General features: G+C 40.2%; 1 protein-coding gene across 5 annotated transcripts in view; it reads right to left on the bottom strand.

The window, feature by feature from the left end:
- ST3GAL6 (ST3 beta-galactoside alpha-2,3-sialyltransferase 6) overlaps window positions 1–21,248 on the bottom strand; it is a 102,741-nt gene that overhangs the window by 58,607 nt on the left and 22,886 nt on the right. The gene's annotated exons all lie outside the window — the stretch shown is intronic.

The following is a 21,248-nucleotide window of genomic DNA, read 5'->3' as shown; positions in this document are numbered from 1 at the left end:
GCTCACCAGGACTAGAAAAAGCCTGCGTGCAGCAATGAAGACCCAACGCAGCCAAAAATAAATAAATAAATTTATTTAAAAAAAACAAAACAAAACTAACTTCATAACATCCTGGTAAAGATACTGAAGAATTCATGACAGTGTACAATAAGAGCCAAAAAAAAAAAAGAAAGAAAATTAAGCTTCCATTACTACGCTAGCTATTATTTCTCCACATTTATTTAAACATTTCAAAGTATCTGTGATAGGAAGCCTTACCCATCTGCTTCTAAATGTAAAACAAAAGGCATTCAAGATAATAGTAATTCATTAGCAAAACTCATCTTAGACCCTATTTCTGGCTATAGAAGCCATACCTTCCTATGCTTTTCATAATAAAACTGCTCTGAGTCCTAGTAAAACCAAACAACCTAGGTTTGTAATCAGCATATCAAATTTATGTCTTGAAGCAAGAAAGAAAATCAAGAACTTTACAAATAATCTGAGTTGGCAAATAGTTTTCACCTTACACTCTGATTTGGATCCATTAAAATGTTGAGAAGGGGCTTCCCTAGTGGCGCAGTGGTTGAGAGTCCGCCTGCCGATGCAGGGGACACAGGTTCATGCCCCGGTCCGGGAGGATCCCACATGCCGCAGAGCGGCTGGGCCCGTGAGCCACGGCCGCTGGGCCTGCGCGTCCGGAGCCTGTGCTCCGCAACGGGAGAGGCCACAGCAATGAGAGGCCCACGTGCCGCAAAAAAAAAAAAATGTTGAGAAGGATTCAAATATGGTACTCTAGGCTCAGAAGCAAATGCCAGGGTCAGTCAGCAACATCTAACAAGTTAACGATGAAGAGCTGAATACCTGTTAGCCCTAGACTGGAGAATGGAGGAAGAAGAAAGAACAGTGCAACAGACGGCAATACAACTGGCTAAATTTTCTGAACACTTATGTGACGAAACTTTTCTAAATGCTCTTGGTATATAATTCTTTTAATCCTCAAAATGATCCCTTAAGAAAGGTCATTCCTATCATACAGATGAAGACACTAAAGCACAAAGAAGTTATAATGTACCCAAGGATACCCAAGTAGTAAGTGGTGGAGCTGGGATTTGAACCCAGGCACATACCAGAATCCATGCTCTTCACCATTAGGCTATAAGGACTCAAAATATTTCCATATTCTTGACGCAAGGAGACGTATAGATTGACAGGAAAGGCAGTTCCAGAAATCTCCAAGATGATTATAGCCCAGATTTCCTTCAATTAAGATGTTTCTGGCAGTAAGAAACCTGAAGATCCAGCCTTACCTTCAGCCTACATTCACAGTGCTCAAAATTTCTGCAAGACCAGTGCCTCAGGACACTAGGGAAGGACTTTGAATCCACTCATAATCTTGGTATGAACAATGAAGAGCTCAAGAGATTCCCAAGGACTAAACCCCAAAACCACTGTAAATGCCCAGATGTACCAACAGTACTAAAGCATAATACTGTAAGTCAATAAGTGTCCTTCATAAAATGATTTCCAAACAAAGCAGTTGCTAGTAGTAACTAGTAGTTACTAGTAACTAGCAGTAGCTAGCAGTAACAAATTTGCTAGTAGAAAAACTGTTCTCTGATGAACCTCAACAAATCAGAAAGGCTATGGATTCATGGGTAAAACATAGAGCTAATTCCTAGAAGACATTTGAGCTCCAGAGCTTTCTCAGAATGAATTTATAAATAGGTGTAAATTTGTCCATGGGATTCCAGGCATAGTAAGGAGAATATACACACAAATTATATTAAGGTACTTCAATGAAATTATTACTAATTGTAGCATTAAAGACAGAGAGGGAACTAGAGTTCATTCTAACAACACTGGTTAACAGCACTTGCTACAATAGTTGTGATGCATGTAGTGTTCTAGTTGTAACTTCAGTTTACTTACTCTTTCACTTCCATGTTGTTTTAGAACAGTCCCAAAAAGGCCCATTTAGACTGAGAATGAAAACAATAATGAAAACTTTCATAGCTCAATTTTGGGATATGCTAAAGAGTCACTGGTTACCTAATATGTAGTTTCATAGGCCCTCTGGTCACCTGTTAAACTAGTAAGAGATAAATTAACAGGCAGCTGTATACAAAGAAGGAGAGGGTAAAGTCACCTGCCAGAGAGAAACACTGTATAAAAATATTTCAAGTGTTCCAACTTAACAGCTAGGAAGTCTGAGAAGACAGTCCTGTTGCCTTTGCTAACCTACTCTTTTAGGGGTCTGTTCCCAAAGGCCCTCTGTCCCCTGAGGATGTAGAATGTGGTAAGGGTGCCGGAGGCCCAGGAGGCTGCTGCTAAATTCTTGGAGCCTCTCCACTAGAAATTATCCAAGACAAAAAGGTCGTGCTGCTTCTTCACTTGTAAGTGCTGAAATAAAACACAAAGGTAGCATGCTTATAAGGATGGTTCGGCTACCCAAGAAAAATCTTAAGCCATTAAAAAAAACTTTGAATGAAAATACTACTTTAGTAAACTCACTACTGGCCCGTCCCAAAATGCTCTGCAGGGTGATGTAATTACCAAAAACAAAACAAAAACAAAACTCCAACAGCAAAACCGGCTGCATATATTACATGACTGTAGCCCATGACTGGTTATGCACGCGATCCAGCTTAGTCTCCTTGAAAAAAATAACATATCCAGCTCAATTAATCCAGAGCAACCCGGTAATGAAAGAACCATCTGTCTTCTTTTTCAGCTTCTCTCCACACGTACACACAGCTTTATTGTTCAATGCAGAGGTGAGAGAAGGAGCTGCTGGAAAACCTTCTGAAGAGGAAAGGGAGGGAGAGAGACAGGAGAATGTGGAGGAAGGTCAAGAAGAACAAAAATATCCCGAAGGAAGTGAGGGGAAAGGAAGTGTGGCAAGTTAGAACAGCAACTACTTTAACAATGTGCCATGGGCTACTTTCTCCAAAAAATTTAAAAAAAAAATCTCAAATGCTCCTGCTATAGCTTTTCTTACACAAGACTAAATAATCCTGATACAAAAACAAACAAAACAAACAAAACTGCATGCTCTGTATTTCTTGGGTTAGTAGAAAGTGTCATTTAAAAAAAAAATTTTAGGAAACAAATATCAAAAAACAAAACCAACAAAAATATGGCAAATATTTTATTTCAGAACCCACTGACGAACTGATGTCCTACAATAAGAAAGTGATTATGCTTAATTAAGAAAATCATAGATCGGGCTTCCCTGGTGGCGCAGTGGTTGGGAGTCCGCCTGCCGATGCGGGGGACGCGGGTTCGTGCCCCGGTCCGGGAGGATCCCACGTGCCACGGAGCGGCTGGGCCCGTGAGCCATGGCCGCTAGGCCTGCGCGTCCGGGGCCTGTGCTCCGCAGCGGGAGAGGCCACAACAGTGAGAGGCCCACATACCAGAAAAAAAAAAAAAAAAAAAGAAATCAGTTGATGTGCTGAATTGTGGATTACAGGGGACTTTTCTTCTTAAAAGTTTAAAATTTATGGAGAAACAGAAAATGCTTATTTTCATATATCTCTATATGCATATATATCTATATGCAGCATATATCTGTATATGCTGACTGACCCCGGCATTTGAAGTGCTAAGCAGTTGGTGCATTTAGAAACTAGAAGAAAGGCAAAGCGGTGCTCTTTAGTGGCAATTATTATAATTAGAAGTTTCCACCACAAGACAGAATTTTGAACCTAAGGAAATTATGGGTAATGATAAAGTTGAGCCTCAAAATCATTCTCCCTAAATGTATAGAAAGTACAACTCCTGGGTTCCTATGATCTTCAACCTACTACTAGCTACTACCAGCTGGAGTAAAGGAGCAATCACAAATTTGAAATAGAAAGGTTAGTAAAGAAACCCCAAACAATGTCACACCAGGAACAACTAGAGGGATGGGGATTTAGTTACACCTGGAGAAGCTTAAATCAAGGAAGGAAAACAAAAATGGCTATGCTCATGTCTGTATGGCCTTCATGAAAAAAAGGCATTAGCCTGGTACTGAATGCTACAGAGAGCTAAGCCAAGGCCAGTGAATGCAATATTCAAGGACTTTGAGCTCCACACGGAAGAAGTTGCTTAGGTTGCCTAAAGATAATACAGGTTCCATTGCTGGATAGAGTCACTTGTTACTAAAGATAACTGTTTTAAAAACCACTTGGAAAAAATTAATTAATTAAAAAAAATAAAAACACTTGGGAGGGCTTTGGATAGTAGTGCTTAATAAACTTTAATGTCCATTAACATCACCTGAGCATCTTGTTAAAATGTAGCTCCTTATTCGGTAGGGCAGGTGGGGACTAAGAATATGCATTTCTAGCGAGTTCCCAGGTGGTGCCAATGCTGATGTAGCTTGGTTACAAGCATTAGAATGTTATTTAAACCAGTGTTTCCCAAAGTGCAATCTTCTAACCATATGGCTTCAAAAGTACTCCAACCCTGATTTGGGGACAGATGATGGATAAATAGGTAAAGCAGTTATTAGCAGAATTGTGCAGGCACACACCTTCAAATTAAAAATAAAAAGGGTGTATGGTGGTATCTTCCAGTACCCCCCAGGTGAAACTTTTGAACAATAACTAATTTTGTCCAATTTTAAAGAATACATGTTTCATTTCAATTAAAAAAGGATTAAAAAATGATGCTTTTACTCCAAGCTTGGTAAATAACTGAAACCAAATAAGCGTGTCCTGATGAATGAATGAGTATATGCTCAGCATTAAAAGTGCAGTTACTTATGATTTTAGTATACAATAGTTAACAGAGAAGTAGGATAAGACAAAATATGGCTATAAAGTAATTTTTCCCAGTGATTTGTGTTACAAAATCATTTGCCTCCAAAGGTGGCGAGGGTAGGCTCCTAAGGCTACATTTGTAGTCTTCTTTTTCAACGTAGGGCCTTGCATTATTTTCCTAGCCCTGAAATTTCACCTCCCCACCACCCCATCTGGGTCAAAAAATTCTTTCAATGCTTTGAAAGTTTCTTTCTTGTTCATATTTTGCTCAGCTCCCTACTTATCTCATAAATTTGGGCTTTTAATCACTTCAAAATTCTGTGTGATGTCTTTCCTGGGGAAATATGCTAATATCTGAACACACAGACCTTCCTCAAACTTTAAAGCCTTCTTAGGTTTCTCTCCCAGAGTAAATAAACCCACAACTAAGAAGGAACCAGTTTCCTGTCTTTCCTCCTACTCTGTAAGTTCTCCTTCCAAAGGGTTTACTGTTTTATAGTTTGCTTAAAAGTTATAAGTAACATTCCATCTGACTTACAAAAGCCCTTTTTTTCAAGCTACTTATTACATCAGTTTATTCTGAATGAACCTAGCTTATTCTGCTCCTTGAGACATATCATTTCCTGTTTGTTAATTCCTCTTTTGCTACTTTTAAAAGAAAAAAGTCAGTTAGCTTGAGGGTAAAGGATCAGATGAGCATGTATCAAATCTTAAGATTAAAGCAGTTGGAAATGTTCCTGCTTTCCACAGTAAATGAAAGTATGTGATGATACTTATGTTACTATCCATCAGATGACCCTCCAAAGTCAAATTACAAATATGATGTGAATCTTAATTTGGGGTACCTTCTAATTATTATTACAAATAAACCAGTACATGTGATACATATTTTTTTATTAAATCATATAGTCCTAGATTTACTTCCGAATACCAGCAAATTAATCCTCTAGGCAAAGGGAGTCAATTCATTTCCTAGTAAAATTAACTCTGAAAGTTTTTACCTCTACTATAACTTTGCTGATTTAGTCAATAATTAATTTCCTAATGCCAGCCCTTGTCATAGGCACTGAAGATACAGAAGTGAAGAAGAAAAACAGTCTACAATCCAGGAGAGAAGCAGAAATTAGCAAGTAGTTTTATTACTATTAAGTAATAGTACTTAGAGTTATTACTATATAAGTAAGTATTAAATTACAATTGTGGTCTGACAAGAAACTTACCCAGGTGGGGAAGGACAGGGAGCTTCTCAGAGGAATTTGAGAAAATTCACAGAGAACTCCTCTGAGAAGGAGTTAACCAGAAGAAATCAGGGTGGAAATGAAAAGCATCCCAGTCAGAAGAAACAGCATTTGCGAAGATTCTGAAGTGAAAATGAAAACAGTTCACCAGAAGAATTGAGGTTGCCGATAATAGGAGTAAGCATGAAAATGATAAGAGCTAATCTTTGTTGCATGCCCTACGACATGCATGAACTCATAGAACCCTCACAACAGTGCTGAGATGGGCCTGTTATTCTAATTTTGTAAATGAGGAAACTGAGAGGCTTAGAGAAGTTAACTTGTCCAAGGTCTCAAAGTTAGGTGTCAAGCCAGGGATTGGGCTAGGCAGTTGTAGGCAGTAATCTAGGCAGTAATCTAATAATTCAGATTATTCTGAATCTGTAAGCTATTCTAGCTTTCCAGGAGCCAGATCAACTTGGAGCTTTCCTCATCTTCAAGATTCATTCTGTCAATTTTCATTTTTCACAGAATAATATTGTGAAATATAGATGTATTGGAATAGCTTCAGTCCCATTCCCAGAGTCTTCATAAATGTATGGTTCCTAGGTTGGAATCTATCTCATTAGGAAATATTACATGGAATTTTTTCATTACAAAAATGTTAACAGGGACTTCCCTGGTGGCGCAGAGGTTAAGACCCCATACTCCCAATGCAGGGGGCCCAGGTTCGATCCCTGGTCAGGGAACTAGATCCCACATGCATGCCTCAACTAAGAGTTTGCATGCCACAACTAAGGAGCCCGTGTGCCACAACTAAGGAGCAGGTGAGCCGCAACTAAGACCCAGCGCAACCAAATAAATATTTTTTTTTAAAAACCCATTAACAGAAGTCCAAATGTTAATATAACAAATGCCCATGAACCCATTAACCAAAATAACCATATCTTCTCAGGGATTTTTTTTTAATGGAGATTTATGTTCCCCTCCTTACCATGTTCCTCTTCTCTGAGAGGCAACCACTATCACAAATTTATCTACTTTTTATTCACACATGTGTACACACCCACATGCATTCAAAAACATTATGTAGTATGTAATATTGTTTAAAGTAATGTTTAACATTGACATAACAAATACATACTATTCTGAAATTTGCGTTTTTCACGCTACACTTTTGGTTTTGAGGTCCATCCATATTGATGCATAAAGGTCTTGTTCATTCTTTTTAAGTTCTGTAGAGTATCCTATCAACCAAATATATCACAAAGCTTTCCGTTCCCTACCAGAGACATTTAGGTTGTTTTCAGAGAACTGCTAATCTAAATGTCATTTTGGAGCAAAATCTTTTTTTTTCCAATCTAGAAAAAACAGTTTACTAAGACAGTGAAACTTACAAATTGCTAGAAATACTTTAAAATTGAAATTTCACTTTTGCATAGAGTCTTTTTTCTAAAACATAAACTTTGATCATTCAAGTTGTTTAAAACTACGTAGATATTTAAAATACCATGACTCTCTGAAAACGGGAAGTTAATAGTATTTTAAGTAAAAAAGTACATTTCTAGGTAAGGTGAATCTATAATCATCCTGTTGAAAACAAAACACACTAAAGAAAAAGTGGATGCTGAAAATAGCCTTCTTACAATCACTTTCTTTTTCTGATAACCACACTGACTAGGCAGAAAAGTTAGAGCATTTGAGCAAGTAGATAAACAAACCAAACGTCTCTCTGGAATGCTTTGTTCAGTGTTTTGGCCAGAACATAATCCAAGGTACAACCCCACAGAAAGATAACCAAATTTCTCTTTAGAACTGAGGGATTGGGAAGTGCCTACTATGAGCCAGAGTCAATGCTGAACAAAGTGGACAATTAAGCAAAACAATGAAATGCCAGGTCTTTCACCCTGAAGTCTTTAGACCCATAAACAGTGTGACTATACACAATGATCTATGTACGTTAATGAAAATTTTTAGCTCAAGGACATTGTAACAAGGTTTATCATCCAGCATAAACTGAAGTCAAGTCTACGTCTATGGGTTTCCTATCCCTTTAGCATCATTTTCTATAAAGAATCTGAGAAAACCTCAAAAGGCAGATGTTTTAAAATATAGATAAATGTTTACTAATGGCTGCATTCTTTACACTATAAAACAACCTAGTCTCGGGAATTCCCTGGCAGTCCGGTTAGGTTAGGACTTGGCGCTTTCCCCGCCAAGACTGGGGTTCAATCCCTGGTTGGGGAACTAAGACCCTGCAAGGCGCAGCTCAGCCAAAAACAAAACTAAGCAAAACAAAACCTAGTCTAGAAGGAGCAAAGGAAATTTGAATAAGAGCATTCTCTTTGAAGGGAGGGGGAAGAAACATCTCTTCTCCTAGCAGATTTCCAAAGAATTGTACACCATCCCCAAGAAGGTGAATAAAAAAAGAAATCTGGGTTTCCATTGAAAGAAGTAACTCCAGTGCACTGGGGATCACAATGGAGTCAGACTGTTTGACTCCATGGTCACAATTAGCCAAATGTTTTAGCACATTCCACAGGCGAGAGTCAAGGAGATATCACTTCCTCTAGATCCCTGGTCTCCAGCCCAAGAAAACCCCCTCGGCTTAGGAAAACCTACCCAGGCTTCAGGAGGCAGCTCTGAACTCAACAGAAAATCATCCTACCAGTAGTTCAGTGAAATAACAGGCCAAGCAAATGGAGCAGCTCCATCATCCACTTGTCCATCTGTCCATCCATCCATCCAACACAGATACGTATTACTCATCCATCACATGGCACAAGATCTCAAGGAACAAGGACTGTCTGAGATAACAACACAGATGCTCTAAAGGCAAGTCCATAAAAACATAGACGATTAAACATACCGAACGTAACATTTTGCCTAATTCTAACCTCTTACCTGTAGTTTCAAAGTGTACTCTCTTATTATTTTTCAATTAAATAATATGTATATTATAGAGAATACACAGAGAGAAGCCTAAAACATGCAACTTTTTTGCATTCTCCCTCAAAGGGCAAAACATATTGTATGAACAGCAGAAATTAGAGGTTGAGAGATTCTTAGCAAGAGAACAAGGAATCACCAATAAGCCAGGAACGAAAAGTTGAAATGCTTAAACTTTTTAAATATTTTTTAATATTTTTAATTAAAAACTTTTTTATTTTTTAATTAAAATATTTAATATTTAATTAAATTAAATTTAATAATTTAATTAAAAATATTTAATATTTAATTAAAATATTAAATATTTTTAATTAAAAACTTTTTAAATATTTTTTTAATATTTTAAAATGTCTGGAGACTTCCCCAGTAGTTACTAGCAGTAAACAATGGCTTCTGAACAAAAAGCAGGGGCAGTTAAAAGGCACATGCACTCTGTAACCACCCTAGGCTACAGACGTATAAGGTGAAGGGAGAGTCTGTACTAAGAACGTTTAAGACAAAAGCCACCAGAATCCCTAGGTCCTGAAGCAACAGTACAAAAGAACAAAGGAAGTGGCCTGAGTCTATGAAGTCACCCTGGGGACTTAACAACAGTCCCATCCTTATCATTCCCCTCACACCAGAAACTCAGCCCAGAATAAGAAATCGATAAGTTACTGTCAGGCAGTCTAAAACCAATCCTTTGCTGAAGAAAAAAATACTCCATCATCGAATAGGCTCTGCCTTGTTCGTTATTACTAACTAAAGCCTAATTGTTGAGCTGCTTTTTGATCTGAGGGCTTTTTTATTTTCTGAAACGAGAACCAGCCTTTGATATGCATAAGTACAACAAAATGAAACCTTTATTTACAGCATGCCATACTATTGGAAATAGGGATTTCATTTAAAGAATAAAGTTCTTTTTGTTTCCTATCAGAGAGGATTCTGGATCAGAGGAACTGGGGACAACACTAGACGGAGACGGTGGCTCAGTCTGGGTCTGGGAGGATGGATTAAGGACACCTCAGATAGGCAATGGTGGGAAAGCAGAGAGGGCTGATTTATAAAGCTTGGTCTGGGGTATGTCAGGAAACTAAACTGATTCAGTCTGAAAATACTAGGGAAGAGCAGAGTGAAGAAATAAAGAAAACGTCATACGAATGTAATGAAACCGTGTCTTCCACAACACAGACGTGGAACAACCAGGGGCAAGACAGGGCACTCTGTGAGCTAGTCCAGACAGGAGCAGCTTCAAAAGGGTATAGCCAGGGCAATTCCAGAACCAAGGATCAGGTGCACTCTGGGGGACAGAGAGAAGAGGGGTCAGGGCACCAGGCCTGCCGCAGATGCTCTGCATTCATTTTCTAGGGCTGCAACAACAAAGTACCACAAACAGGGTGGCTTACAATAACAGAAGTGTATTATCTCACAGTTCTGGAGGCTAGAAGTCCAGAATCTAAGTGTTGGCAGGGCCATGCTCCCTCTGAAACCTGTAGGGGAGAAACCTTCCTTGCCTCTTTCTAGTTTCTGGTGGTTTGCTAGCATTCCTTGGCATTCCCTGGTTTATAGATCATCACTTCAATCCACTGCCTTCACACAGTGCTCTCTCTCTGTCTCTGTCTTCACACAGATGCTTCTTATTAAGGACACCAGTCACACTGGACTAGGGGTCCATCCAACTCCAGCATGACCTCATCTTAACTAATTACATCTGCAATGACCCTATTTTCGAATGAGTTTCCATTCTGAGGTACTGGGAGTTAGAACTTCAACGTGTCTTTTTAGGGAGACACAGTTGAACCTATAACACCCTTCTTGATGCCTAGTCTGTACTCTCAGCCAGAGGGACCCTGATGCTCTAGAGTCATTCAGAATACCTGGGTGTTAATTCAAATTAAAAGGAAAGAGAGGGCTTCCCTGGCGGCGCAGTGGTTGAGAGTCCGCCTGCCGATGCAGGGGACATGGGTTCGTGCCCCGGTCCGGGAAGATCCCACATGCCGCGGAGCGGCTGGGCCCATGAGCCATGGCCGCTGAGCCTGCGCGTCCGGAGCCTGTGCTCCGCAACGGGAGAGGCCACAAAAAAAAAAAGTCAGAATGGTGGTTACATTCAAGGAGGGGAGCAGTGACTGTGTGGGAGCACATGGTACACTCCTGGAGGGCAGGTAATGTTCTAGCTCTTCATCCAGAGGCACGTAGCGTGGGCGTGTTCACTGCGAGGAAACGTATCGAACTATACTTAGATGGTTTGTGTATTCCTCTGTATGTCCAATATATTTCCATAAGAACTTTACTTTAAAAAAAAGAGAGAGAGAGAGAAATTGGAGCTGTCCAAGAAATAGAGGTGTTGGCAGCCTAGGCAGAACCTCAGAAAAAGGCATTACCTGGGAGAAGCCCCAACCCAAGAGTTAGCTGCTCAGCTGTGCTGGTTCAGACATTTGAGTGGTCAGTTTACCTGAGATGTTCAGCTCCCAGGAGCTGGTGTATAAATGTATAAATGGAAATGCCAATTCACTTATAATGAGAAAAATATAAGAGCCAAGGAGTACATATATTTAAACTGGAAGACTGACAACTTCTAGAGGCAAATCCCTGGGTGATAAGAAAAGTTGTTTGATAACCACAGACCTATAATAAGGATACATTCTTCCCTCAGTAGTGCTGGAAACGCAGTAAGACACTTTTTGATCTGCCCTCTGTTTTCCTAGCCTCCTTGCGGACCTCTCCCACACATTCCATTTTCAGGCTAATTATACCTCAAGTAAATTCCAGTGTTTTTTTTTCTTTCGCATCTAATTTTCTTCCAGGAATTTTACACTCTTACGTTTAGGGAGTTTTCAGTCCTATTGCTTAATTCCTAAGCAAGAGAAATCAACACCAAAAGACAGAGTTAAAATACACTGGACACCACTCAGACTTCGTAGAAAACATATTTCTGTAATAAAAACACATTAGATTTTCTAGAATTAAATATAATTCAGACATTTAACATCAGACATTGCATAAGCTCTAAATAACATATTGATGTATCAAAAACTAACTGATGGGGCTTCCCTGGTGGCTCAGTGGTTAAGAATCTGCCTGCCAATGCAGGGGACACGGGTTCGAGCCCTGCTCCAAGAAGATCCCACATGCTATGGAGCAACTAAGCCCGTGCACCACAACTACTGAGCCGGCACTCTAGAGCCCGCGAGCCACAACTACTGAAGCCCGCACACCTAGAGCCCGTGTTCCACAACAAGAGAAGCCACCACAATGAGAAGACTGCGCACTGCTATGAAGACCCAACACAACCAAAAATAAATAGAATAAAATAAATTAATTTAAAAAAAAAAACAAACTGAATGTTGCCTTAAAAATGGGAGCGGGGAGGGCTTCCCTGGTGGCGCAGTGGTTTAGAATCTGCCTGCTAATGGAGGGGCACGGGGTCGAGTCCTGGTCTGGAAGGATCCCACATGCCACGAAGCAACTAGGCCCGTGAGCCACAACTACTGAGCCTGCGCGTCTGGAGCCTGTGCTCCGCAACAAGAGAGGCCGTGATAGTGAGAGGCCTGTGCACCACGATGAAGAGTGGCCCCCGCTTGCCACAACTAGAGAAAGCCCTCGCATAGAAACGAAGACCCAACACGGCAAAAATAATTAATTAATTAATTAATAAACTCCTACCCCCAACATCTTCTTTAAAAAAAAAAAAAAAAAATGGGAGGGAGAGGAGGGGTAAAAAAAGGGAGTGGAGAGGGGGAAAAGGAAGCCAAACATTAACTGCAATGCAAACAAAGAAATAAAAATCAAATATTGATCAAATTATACACACAAATTATCAATCACATAATTATAGAAGACGAAGCTGTGGCTTTCTTGGGTGTGAAATTTATTAGGGAGATACTGAAAGTTTCAAGGCTACGAATTTGTAATGATCCTCTCTCTGGTCTGTTCTTGGATGTCTCTGTCCTGTTGAAGTTCCTCTCTACTCTCAACTTTCATATAGAAACCCAGGCTTCAGAAGTCTCAAATGATACTTCACAATTTTTTTTTTTTTTTTTGCTGCACTGCACATGCCTTGCAGGATCTCAGTTCCCCAAACAGGGATTGAACCTGGGCCATGGCAGTGAAAACCTGGAATCCTAACCACTAGGCCACCAGGTAACTCCTTCACATTTCTATCTTTCAAACACTTAAGTTATTAAAAACTGAGAGCTCTGATATCAATTATATATTACAGGTAACTAATGTTTTCATCATTTTCTTATGAAAACAGCAAATGGAAGAGATGTATTCCATGCCACATGTAAAATCCAAGTGCAACTTTAGAAGCAATGTGCAGAATTTGACTGTTATAAATTGTTATATGTAAATTTGTTAAAATTGTCTGTGTAGACCTACCCAACTGCGTATCCTTATAGGGAGATGTAAACATATAGGCCATAGGGCTCTGAGTCTGATTTAGCTGACCCCTACATTCTCTACTGCATCATCTCCCAAAATGCTTGATTTTGAACATTATGCTCTATGAGCACGAAATTCTGCACAGTTCTCCATCCTACTCAACACAGTTTCATGCCTCAGTGCCTTTGATCATGCTGTTCCTGCTGCCTGGATTGTTCCCTCCCACCCTTTGCCCTCCCCGCCATAAACTGGAATGGTCTAGTGGGATTCTGCTCTTCAAGGAAGACTTCCTTTTCTACCTTTACCCTGTATTTGGATGAGGATAGAGGAGCTTCTAAGGAAGAAAGCATATGTAAAGCTGTTTCAAGAATACAGAAACTGGGGCTTCCCTGGTGGAGCAGTGGTTGAGAATCCGCTTGCCAATGCAGGCGACACAAGTTCGAGCCCTGGTCCGGGAAGATCCCACATGCCACAGAGCAACTAAGCCCGCGAGCCTCAACTACTGAGCCTGCACTCTAGAGCCCACGAGGCACAACTACTAAAGCCTGCGGTCCACAGCTACTGAAGCCCATGCACCTAGAGCCCGTGCTCCACAACAAGAGAAGCCACCACAATGAGACACCTGCACACCACAACAGAGTAGCCCCTGCTCGCAGCAACTAAAGAAAGCCCGAGCCAATCAACGAAGACCCAACACAGCCAAAAATTAATTAATTAATTAATTTTTAAAAAAAAGAAGTGATCTGAAGTTGTCCTCCAATATCATTCTTTAAAAAAAAAAAAAAGAATACAGAAACTATAACTATCATTTTTTATACTATAGAAAAAGATGAAAAGATGTTAATTTTTTAATGGACATCTGAATAGAGTAGTTTTTACTTCTTAACCCTAGCTTATTCTGAAAAACTCACAGTGCTATTCAACCAACAGATTTTCATGCCCCATCTTCACCTGAAGCCCGTGGTGTGTGTGTGTGTGTGTGTGTGTGTGTGTGTGTGTGTGTGCGCGCGCGCGCGCGCGCGCGCGCGCACACACACACACACACACACACACACTGTATCCCTCCACTGCATGCCCATAGGATCTCTATGTTGTAAATAGCACTGTGCCTGGCACATGATAGGTGCCCAAATATTTGTTGCTGTTCACTGAAAAATAATTAAAGAAATACAACATGAGTAGATTAATAGAGTCCAAAGTGAAGTCAGGGTCTAAGAGGACACAGACTGGAGAAAAAATTAGAGCTAGAGAAGGCCAAACAGAAAGACTTTCTGGAGAAAGTCAAATTTTAACTATTCGAAGAAGAACAGCTATAATAATAGAGTTATAATAATAACAGTCATGTAACAACATTGATTAAATGTTTGATATTTGGCAGGAACTATGCTGAACTATTTATACATGTTTTCTTTCTAATTATCATAACTGTGATGTGGGCATTATTTCAAGTTTACAGATAAAGAAAGTGATGCTCACAGAAGTTAGGCAATGCGTTCAGAGTCGTGCAGTTATTAGCCATGAAGCTGGGAAACGAAGGCAGGTTATCACCTGGCTTGGATGGGGGAGGGGGAGTGTGGAGTGGAAGGAGAAAGGCACTAAGTGTCAAAGGACCCTAGCAAGCTGCAGCGCCAGGAGGCTTGCAGTGACTGCAGTGCAAATGGAAGAGTGAAAAGAAAGTTAGCAACAGGAGATGGCAGAAAACTTCAAAGACCTGTGGGAGAAATTCTCTGGATTTTTGAGCAGAAAAAAATTTCCATAATAAAACCCATGCTTGAGGAATGCTATTATAAAAGGTGTGTGGACAGGAATATTGGTGGTCATAGGTAGAGAACTTGGGTAGAAGCTTTTTATAAGAATATGATTATATTACTTATGGTTAAAGCAGAAGAGCCCTACACACCGATTCTGTAAAAATAGTTGGTGGAGGGGGTTGTTGTTTTTGTTTTGCAATAGGTGGGCCAGTTTTGTCCTCCAAAAACAATCAGGGCCTGCGAAACATTTACAGGTACTTCATGATCAGAAATTACACATATCCCTTAACATCCTGCTTAAGAAAAAAATCCAATTATTTCTAATTTAATTGTAGCATAGCTGGGATCAAACAAGAGTGATTAGCTAACTTCTTTTGACATTTACTTGAAATACTGGCTCCAAATATCAAAAGTATCTTGAAAGCAGTATTCTTCATCTTATAAAGATCATTTACATTTACAACAGAGAGTTCCTTTAACTTGCAGAGTCTGTCAGTTAAATAAAATTATAAATTAAATTAGTTGCTGTTGCTGAAAAGAAGTTGAAAATCCAGTTGAAATGCAACTGGATTATCATCTCATTGCTCTTGTCTAAATGCAACTGGATAACCCATTTCTCAATTCTTAAGTGCAGTTTTATAACTTTATATTATCTTTATTATATTATAATAATTATTATATATTACATTATCTAATTTTATATTAGCTGTATATTATCCCTAAAAAGAAGTCAGGTAATTAAAAAAATAATCTGATCTTTTATTCTTTGGCTCTAGGCTGAACGTAGAAAATGTACATATTCCCTTACCTTTGCCTCTTCTATCCCTTAATACATGAAGGACTCTTACATACTAAAGGGTTGCACAGATTTTAATAAAAGCATTTCATTTTATTTCATTTGTTATACTTTATACTGTATTTTATACATATTTTATTTTATTATTTTAATAAAAGCAGCACCTTCTATGGTGCTGGCCTAAATAGTTGCAATAGAATCTTTCCTAAGAAGAAAACTCCTCCAAGCTGTCTGAAGCAGTGGGCTGATAACTTCTCTGAGGACTAAAATATGATGGGGTGGGGGGAGGGAGACTCCGTAAAACCAGCTCGAAGACAAGAAGGCTTTGTTTATGTAACAGCATGTCCTTGAATATCTGTATTAACCAGGAAAATGCCCTCTGAAGGCACCGTTCTTTGTGAGAAACTTTGTCACTATGAGTCTCAGCAAAAGCCCACAGCTGGGCCCCTCTCAGTTCCCTCTGCCAGGCAGGGACTCCTCCCAGCTCTGGCAATCTCAATGAGGAGAGCTTTTTATCCCCAGGGCATCTGTGTGTGTCTCCAGTTAGGTAAAATGATACATAACAGAAACCTAAGAAATATCATAATAAGCACTGGAACTCAAGCGGTGCAAATCTCTGCCTCCTAAAGGGCATGACATCATGGATGTGAGACACTGGGCTATTAAAGAGGGAAATGATTCCATTATCCATGCTCTTGGCACACTTATTTCCTCACTAATGTAATCACATACCCAGCTAACTGACTAACCCAACTCAAATTATCATAAGTTATGAATTATGAAACTGTTCTGAAAGTTTACTGTACACGAAAACAAATTTGAGAATATCCACCTGATAATATTCACATACCGGTCTCTTACGTGTCAGCCTAAGTATACTATATTATTTTCAAAAAGAAGAGTTTCAAAACCAGAAGAGTTTTAATTAATATAGACTAATCCACAGTAATGAATTCACCTTTCACCTGTCTTCTCCAACGTGTTAAGTTTTTGAGATGACAAATTGATGATACTAATAGTTATAATCCTAAGAGTTATAAAGATGTTACAGCTGAGCTAATATATTCACATTGTGAGTTAATCCATGGCCATCTATAGTGTTCTGGACACCACACCAGGTTCCGAGGACACAGGGGCGAACAAGACAAGACATAATTGCTGCCCTCTCAAATAGAAACGTGTTCCAGATTTTATGCCACTACATCAGACAGAAAGAGACACGAAAAGCTGAAAGTGAGTTGTGCTATATATGAAATAGTATGTAAATTATACTACGTATGTTAAGTATGTAAATTAATAAATGAGCAGGGCATCTGGCTAAATAATCTCAAAAGCAATTTTCTCTCTAAAGAGTATACCAAGCTTCCCCAGAGAGTTATGTACTGGCAATAATGAGCTATCCTGGAATCAAAGAATAACTGATAAAATGCTTCCGTTCATTTCTGATAAACCAGTGCTACTAGGAGATATCGACTTGGACATAAGCTTTCATGATTTAAGTGTTACTCCAAGACTGACAAGATCATCTACAAAGAACAATAGAAATGAAATTTCTGAGGCATAGTCTAGTCCCTTGGCAACTATTATAAGAGTCCTGCACATTTCCACTGAAACTACCTCTCATATCAGACTGCATAGGCTGGGGAAAGAGAGTGGGAGCTCTGGAAAAGGCAAGACCTTCTTGTTACACAAAATATCCCCTTTTGGGACAATCATTGTCTTGCAAAAGATACCAACTATGATTGATTTGACTAGATACTTCTTAGTATCTAGTTTCAGATGTCACCAGCCAATCCAGAGACTTAGAGACAACTAGATATTCAGTCTGGAGAGAGGCTAAGAAATCAGAGCTAGTGATGGGGAGTTTCACACTTGAAATTGAAACTGAGTATACGGATTTATTTTAGAGGGTAAGAGGAACACTGTCCACAGTCCTGTGAGCCCTGCTTTTCAGTGTGGATACGCCTGTGCTCTGACCTAGGGCAAAGAAGGGGAAATCAGTGATGGACAATTAATGGGGAGAAGAAAAACTGAGAGTGAAAACGTGTGTGTGTGTGTGTGTGTGTGTGTGTGTGTGTGTGAGAGAGAGAGAGAGAGAGAGAGAGAGAGAGAGAGAGAGAAACAGGGAAGCCCATTGCCCACCAGGTGAAGACTGAGTCTCTAATTGAAAGTCTCCAGTGGCAGCCCATTCTAATAAAAACACAATTCAAACTTCTTTCTAGGACTTAAAATCTTCACATAAGCGGTCTTCCGCCTGCCTCACTGACTTCATCTCCTCTCTTGCCCTTCTGCACTCTTCTCCATCTACAAGTCCTCCAGACATCCCAAATTCATTTATGCCTCAGGGCCTTTGCAGTTGCTGTTCCCTCTGCCTAGAATGCTCTTCCTTCCGCTCTTCACTTGACTGGTCCTTCTCATCATTCACATCTCACTTCAAATATGCCCTCCTCACAGCAGCTCTCTGACTGCTCTAAACTGGCTTCCCCCATGCCCTGTCTGGCACGCGCCCACATTGCATTGTCTTCGTAACACTCATCTCTATCTGAAAAACGTTTTTCCATTTATTTGTATCTGGTTTATTGATTCCATTTCCCACAGAAACACAAGCTCTGTAAGAGTGGGAGCTTCATCTGTTTTGTTCAACGCCGCATGACCTACCTAGAACATCTATTACATGGTGGGTATGCAGTAAATATTGGTTAAATCTCAAGTCCCACCATATAGATGACTGTGGAAAGTCACGCAAGATCCACTGCAAAACCACTCTCTGCTCCCCCGTTGCCCCATCAAAGCATAGTGACCATGACCCACAGCTACACCAACTCTGGGCCTGCTTCCACAACCCATGAAGGCGAGAGTAACGCTGTTTCCCTTGGAGAAATTTCCAGCTTCCTTTCCATTTCCTCATCTGGAGGCCTTATTCCCTCATCTCCCACAGACCTTTCCATTCCCAACCACATAAAAAGTAAATCAATGTTTAAAGAATCCTTCAAAGACCAGCATTACTCTGTGCTACTGGATGAAATGATGGCATTGGCCCACTGTGTTTCAAGTGTAAGGGGGAAGAGAGAATGCAGAAGAGGTCCTCTTCACTCAGCGTTCCAGCGTTGAAGGTAAGAAAATCTCCTAAGGGTTGGGTGCTTTCCTTCGCCTTTTCCCAATGGTCCAGGAAGAGGAAAGCCCTGATCAGATGCAGAAGGTTGTGACAGTAAACGGGAAGCTGGATGACCAAAAGATCTGCCCCCCGCAAAAAAAAGAAGAAAAGGAAAAAGAAATATGGATGAGACTCAGATCCTACTGCTCCGCACTTTTACCCTCATAACCTCACCCCCATATTATCACTTCTTAGCCTGACTGTATGGCAGCCAAGTTCCTGACCGAGTCTGAGACACTTCCACCAATTCAGTCACCATCATGGGAAAGAACGCCTGCTACCCCACTGTGGTGAGGGAACTGTGCTTCTAACACCCTGACATGGAATCATAAATACAGTTTTCTACTGAAACACTGTAATGTCCAAGGCAGACAGCCTGTTCCATACATCAAGCTCACTCCAAACTAAATACTTTTTATTTCTAACTTATCAGGGTTCGATTGGAAATCGTGGTGTGTGCTGTTGTCCACTGTATTTGGGAGAAACAGGAGAGATTCATTTCAGCTGTGAGGGTGGGGCTGTAGCCCTGGGAAGATTTCTTCCAGGCAAGAAGGATGAGCAGGAACTTCAGTGAGAATATACACGTATTCAGAATGAAAAGAACTTTCAGAACATAAGCCAATGGAGATAACATGACCTTGTAAACCTGGCCAGACACAGCACACCCAAGGGCCATGTCAAAGGTGTGGAGAAGATAGAGGATAACTAATTGTTGAAAGTCTGGAGCTAATCAGAAGGAAAGACAAAGTATGCAGAGCACCTGCTCAAGAAGCCAAGCATGAGGGGTAATTAAGAATTAATCTGTGGGGAGGGTGGGAGGGAGGGAGATGCAAGAGGGGAGAGATATGGGGACATATGTATATGCACAACTGATTCACTTTGTTATAAAGCAGAAACTGACACACCGTTGTAAAGCAATTATACTCTAATAAAGATGTTTAAAAAAACAATCAAAAGAAAGGGAGACATGAATATTTGTAAGTATCTGCTGAAAATGATATGTGTAGCCATTATTCAGAGTATGTTTTCTGTATATATTTCTGCTTTGATTTAATAAATAGTTCTCAAAAAAAAGGAATTAATCTGTGTTCCGATCAGGGGGTATATAAATGAGCACTGTGGAAGGCAAAGGAGAAAGATATGCAAATGAATGGAAGAATTGGTGAAGAACGTCTGCTACAGAGGCTTCCTGGAATGGTGTAAGGCAGAGGTGAAGTGACCTTCCTGTGATCCATTCTAGGTCACTTAACCTTGGGCAGTCTCAGTTTTTTTAACTATAACATAAGGTTAAGCATTCCTGTCTCATAGGGTGGTTGGGAAGATTTAATAAAATAGCATAGATTTAATAAAATAGCATTTAATGGCATTCTTCTGCCAAAACTGTTCCTCTATTCTTTTCTGAGCCCCGAAGATTTGTATTGATTCGGGGCATAAGAATAAATTGAGTACTTCTAACAAATCTACTGAAACGATCAAAACAGCAGTCTTGTTTTATTGCACCATAATACGGAGACACGGTACAATCTGCAGGTGTGGCAATCAGAGAGGGAAGCTGATAAAAATATTGCTCAAGAGAAGCCCCAAGGGCAACCAATGAAGACCTCCCCTCCCGCTCCAGGATTAAGGACAGTTTGAAGCCAGAACAGGAAAACACAGTTTCTAGAAGAGTTCTCTCCTCATAAACCAAAGTTGCCATTATCTAAAGTGCCTCCGGGACAATTAGCCTTATTCAGAGACGACAAACTGTCAATAGATAACAATCTAAGAGTGGCTCTCTGCAGATCTTCGTATTTAAAAGCAGTCGTAGGTGAAAGGAAAAGGAAACGAAAACGAATCACTTTACAAATGTCAAATCAGCATGCTTTCGAACGGAAAATAACCTGCCACCCTGACCAGAGCCTCCTAAATATTTAACATCTCCATATAAATAAAAAGATAGTTTCATGGTCTGCAGCCGGGAGAGAAAGTTTTATGACCGGAAAGTCAAATATCCAAGCTAGCCTTGTAAAAGCTGCTATCAGAGACCAGAAGGTTACTGTGAACTTGGGGCCAGAGGGCGAGAGGCTTCTGGCCGATCGGCAATTTCCTTAACTATCTACCCCCGGCGGCGCTCCTCTTAAGCACATGCGACTTTGCTGAGTTTAGAATCTGCAGTTTACGTAGTTTCTGATATGCTGGCATGCAAGATGTCTTTCTCATCACCACTCCCAAGAACCGTTTCTGAACCATCATCTTTGAACAGCAACGCCCACCCCCGTCCCCAACCTCTCTCCCCGCCCTTCTACTGAAGAC

Source organism: Monodon monoceros, unplaced genomic scaffold (genome assembly GCF_005190385.1).
Source record: "Monodon monoceros isolate NGI ecotype Baffin Bay Population unplaced genomic scaffold, NGI_Narwhal_1 Super_Scaffold_11, whole genome shotgun sequence".
In the NCBI taxonomy this organism is placed as follows: Eukaryota; Metazoa; Chordata; class Mammalia; order Artiodactyla; family Monodontidae; genus Monodon; species Monodon monoceros.
This window is presented reverse-complemented; position numbering and strand designations above follow the sequence as displayed.